The 5,000-nt window shown below is 59.0% G+C and overlaps 1 pseudogene; it reads left to right on the top strand.

Annotated features, from left to right (window-relative positions):
* LOC126475572 (large subunit ribosomal RNA) overlaps positions 1–5,000 on the top strand; it is a 7,749-nt pseudogene that overhangs the window by 787 nt on the left and 1,962 nt on the right.

Genomic DNA, 5,000 nt, shown 5'->3' with positions numbered 1-5,000 from the left:
AGCGCGCGCGGTTCTTCCCGGATGACGGACCTACCTGGCCCGGCCCCGGACCCGCGCCGCTGTTGGCTCGGGATGCTCTCGGGCGGAATAATCGCTCCCGTCAGCGGCGCTTCAGCTTTGGACAATTTCACGACCCGTCTTGAAACACGGACCAAGGAGTCTAACATGTGCGCGAGTCATTGGGCTGTACGAAACCTAAAGGCGTAATGAAAGTGAAGGTCTCGCCTTGCGCGGGCCGAGGGAGGATGGGGCTTCCCCGCCCTTCACGGGGCGGCGGCCTCCGCACTCCCGGGGCGTCTCGTCCTCATTGCGAGGTGAGGCGCACCTAGAGCGTACACGTTGGGACCCGAAAGATGGTGAACTATGCCTGGCCAGGACGAAGTCAGGGGAAACCCTGATGGAGGTCCGTAGCGATTCTGACGTGCAAATCGATCGTCGGAGCTGGGTATAGGGGCGAAAGACTAATCGAACCATCTAGTAGCTGGTTCCCTCCGAAGTTTCCCTCAGGATAGCTGGTGCTCGTACGAGTCTCATCCGGTAAAGCGAATGATTAGAGGCCTTGGGGCCGAAACGACCTCAACCTATTCTCAAACTTTAAATGGGTGAGATCTCCGGCTTGCTTGATATGCTGAAGCCGCGAGCAAACGACTCGGATCGGAGTGCCAAGTGGGCCACTTTTGGTAAGCAGAACTGGCGCTGTGGGATGAACCAAACGCCGAGTTAAGGCGCCCGAATCGACGCTCATGGGAAACCATGAAAGGCGTTGGTTGCTTAAGACAGCAGGACGGTGGCCATGGAAGTCGGAATCCGCTAAGGAGTGTGTAACAACTCACCTGCCGAAGCAACTAGCCCTGAAAATGGATGGCGCTGAAGCGTCGTGCCTATACTCGGCCGTCAGTCTGGCAGTCATGGCCGGTCCTTGCGGCCGGCCGCGAAGCCCTGACGAGTAGGAGGGTCGCGGCGGTGGGCGCAGAAGGGTCTGGGCGTGAGCCTGCCTGGAGCCGCCGTCGGTGCAGATCTTGGTGGTAGTAGCAAATACTCCAGCGAGGCCCTGGAGGGCTGACGCGGAGAAGGGTTTCGTGTGAACAGCCGTTGCACACGAGTCAGTCGATCCTAAGCCCTAGGAGAAATCCGATGTTGATGGGGGCCGTCATAGCATGATGCACTTTGTGCTGGCCCCCGTTGGGCGAAAGGGAATCCGGTTCCTATTCCGGAACCCGGCAGCGGAACCGATACAAGTCGGGCCCCTCTTTTAGAGATGCTCGTCGGGGTAACCCAAAAGGACCCGGAGACGCCGTCGGGAGATCGGGGAAGAGTTTTCTTTTCTGCATGAGCGTTCGAGTTCCCTGGAATCCTCTAGCAGGGAGATAGGGTTTGGAACGCGAAGAGCACCGCAGTTGCGGCGGTGTCCCGATCTTCCCCTCGGACCTTGAAAATCCGGGAGAGGGCCACGTGGAGGTGTCGCGCCGGTTCGTACCCATATCCGCAGCAGGTCTCCAAGGTGAAGAGCCTCTAGTCGATAGAATAATGTAGGTAAGGGAAGTCGGCAAATTGGATCCGTAACTTCGGGATAAGGATTGGCTCTGAGGATCGGGGCGTGTCGGGCTTGGTCGGGAAGTGGGTCAGCGCTAACGTGCCGGGCCTGGGCGAGGTGAGTGCCGTAGGGGTGCCGGTAAGTGCGGGCGTTTAGCGCGGGCGTGGTCTGCTCTCGCCGTTGGTCGGCCTCGTGCTGGCCGGCGGTGCAGGATGCGCGCGCCTGCGCGGCGTTCGCGCCCCGGTGCTTCAACCTGCGTGCAGGATCCGAGCTCGGTCCCGTGCCTTGGCCTCCCACGGATCTTCCTTGCTGCGAGGCCGCGTCCGCCTTAGCGTGCTCCTCCGGGGGCGCGCGGGTGCGCGGATTCTCTTCGGCCGCCATTCAACGATCAACTCAGAACTGGCACGGACTGGGGGAATCCGACTGTCTAATTAAAACAAAGCATTGCGATGGCCCTAGCGGGTGTTGACGCAATGTGATTTCTGCCCAGTGCTCTGAATGTCAACGTGAAGAAATTCAAGCAAGCGCGGGTAAACGGCGGGAGTAACTATGACTCCCAAAGCCCACCTGATGCGTAATATATGGACCCTCTCGATTCACCCCTCAGCATCCTTGTGATGTCGGGTGGATGATGGTTCAATTAGCCTCTCGGTGGGAAATCCTAGCTCTGGCCTTCAAGTGGCGGGAGTCGTGAGGGTGCTGTGAAAGGTTTCGCGTAGGTGTACCTTTCCAGTATCCCGACCGACAGAGCAGGGTGCTTTTCGGGCTTGGGGGTTACCTCCCCCCCTGCCTTTGTTACAGCTGGTGCAACTAATAGAAGCGAACGTGGTACCAGGCCTCCCGCTGGAGCGCCTGTGCCAGCTGATGAGCCAGCCAACCAGCCAACCGGTGCGGGTCGAGCGCTGCTCCCCGCCATCTGCCCTGATTGTATGCGGTCCTTCTCCACCAAGACCGGACTTGGTGTCCATCGGCGTCGCGCCCATCCGACTGCTGCTAATGCTGAGATCAAGACCGAGAGGAAGAAGGCCAGGTGGTCCCAGGAAGAGCTCCTGCGTCTGGCCCATGCAGAAGCGACTCTTGCCACCCAGGGTTGCAGATTTTTAAACCAGGAGCTTGCAAAGGCCTTCCCCGAGCGTACGCTGGAATCCATTAAATGTCAGCGTAGAGCGCAGCCCTACAAAGACATGGTGGCGAAGTTTGTCACCGAGCTTGCTGGCATGGATCGCGGCCTTCAGGGTCCTCCTAGCGAGCCTGCAGTCAGTCATTCTTTGCCACAGTCTCCACCTTGTGGGGAAGATGTTGACCTAGCCATCTGGTCATTTGTAGCAGAACTCCCCCAATCAGACCGCCGATTCCGCTCGCTTGATGATCTCGTGGCTCTGGGTCCCACCACTAGCCGTGAAACAATCCAGGCTATGTTGCTGTCTGCTCTTGACGGAGTAGGCAGCAGGGAGCCAGCCGTCCACCAAGCTGCGAGTGTGCGGACCCAACAGCCCCCAGAGCGGAAGCGTGCACGCAGGAGATGGGAGTATGCGGTGGTTCAGCGTGCTTTCAAGAAGAACGGAGCACGCTGTATCAACGGACTTCTTGATGGCACACTCTTGCATCAGCCACCATCCATCCCAGGGCTGATTGAGTTTTGGACAGACCTCTTCTCTCCACCACGTGTCAGGTCTCGACCTCCGCGTGGGGAGGGTCTGTCCGATGAGCTGCTGCCATTCTCGAAGAGGGTGCCCTTCCGTGACCTCTGGGCTCCCATTTCTGCAGAAGAAGCCACTGCTGCTCTCCCGCCTCGCAATTCTGCTGCAGGTCCTGATGGCCTCACGCCGACGCAACTGCGTCGCCTTCCCCGGGAGGTTCTCCTCAAGATCCTTAATTTCCTCCTCCTTTCCCGTTCCCTTCCATCCCGACTCCTTCAGGCCAGAACAACCCTGCTGCCCAAGAAGACCGCCGCAGCATCCCCTGCTGACTTTCGTCCGATCACAGTGTGCTCGGTGCTGACCAGAGCCTTTCACAAGGTTCTGGTTGGCCGCCTGATGCGCTACTGTGTGTTGGACGGTCGCCAGCGGGCTTTCATCCCTCAGGATGGGATGCTTCATAACACCTTTCTTCTGGATCTGGCGATGACCCAGGCGTGCCGAGCTGCCGGCTCGCTGTACTTGGCATCTCTGGATGTGTCAAAGGCCTTCGACTCGCTTGCCCATGGTGCCCTTGGTCCTGTGCTAAGGGCCCATGGTCTGCCAGTCGAGTTCATTGACTACATCCAGGGATGCTATGAGGCGGGATCGACGGTTATCTGCGCGGATGGGAAGTCGTCAGATCTAGTGCGGCCTTCGAGGGGTGTTCGGCAGGGTGACCCGCTGTCTCCTATTCTCTTCAACATGTCCATTGACATTCTCTTGTCTCGTCTGCCTGCTCATATTGGTGCACGCATTCTTGGACGGCGGATAAATGCGGCTGCATTCGCTGATGACCTCCTGCTGTTCGCCGAGACTCGTGATGGATTGCAGGAACTTCTCACCATCGCCACGTCGGCCCTGGGGGATCTCGGGCTCGAGGTCAACCCACGGAAGTGTTTTTCTCTCGCCCTTGTCTCATCAGGCCGGGAGAAGAAAACCAAGGTCGACGAGACTGTCATCTTTCGTGCTGGGGGGAACAACATCCCAGCACTGGCGATGGGAGATACTTTCAAGTATCTAGGCCTGCAATTTTCCACGTGCGAACGCAGTCTTTTTCATCCCCGGCGGGAGGTCGAGAAGCAGTTGGACATCATCAAGCGTGCACCACTCAAACCTCAGCAGCGGCTTTTTGCCCTTCGTTCTGTCATCCTCCCGGGTATTTTCCATGGCCTCGCCCTGGGGAGGACTCGTCTTGGGGCCCTCTCTTCCCTTGACGTCTGTGTTCGTGCAGCCCTTCGATCTTGGCTGCACCTGCCAGCAGATACGCCGGTCGGTTACTTCCACGCCCCCATCTCTCATGGGGGCTTGGGGGTGCCTGCAGCCCGCTGGCTGGGCCCTCTTCTTCGCAGGAGAAGATTGGCGAAGATGCAAGGACTGGGTGCGGCAGTGGACGATTCTTCCCAGGACTTAATCCAGCGAGAAATTCACCAACTGGACCACGCCCTGCAATGGCAGGGGGAAGTTATAAAGTCCAGTTACCAGTTGGGCCGGTGTTGGGCCGACCGCCTGCACTCGTCGGTCGACGGCGCTGCGCTACACGAGTCTGCCCGAACACCAGGGCAGCACTGCTGGGTCTCCAATACGCGGCAGTTCGTAACCGGCCGCGACTACATCTCATGCCTGCGTGTCCGGATTAATGCCTTACCAACTCGAGCACGGCTGCAACGTGGGAGGGAAGGTGACACCAGTTGCCGCGCTGGCTGCAATGCCACGGAGACTGCCAACCATGTCATTCAACAGTGCTGGAGAAGCGACGGGGCTCGCATTGCTCGACACGATGCCATGGC

This window comes from Schistocerca serialis, chromosome 4 (assembly GCF_023864345.2).
Source record: "Schistocerca serialis cubense isolate TAMUIC-IGC-003099 chromosome 4, iqSchSeri2.2, whole genome shotgun sequence".
In the NCBI taxonomy this organism is placed as follows: Eukaryota; Metazoa; Arthropoda; class Insecta; order Orthoptera; family Acrididae; genus Schistocerca; species Schistocerca serialis.
This window is presented reverse-complemented; position numbering and strand designations above follow the sequence as displayed.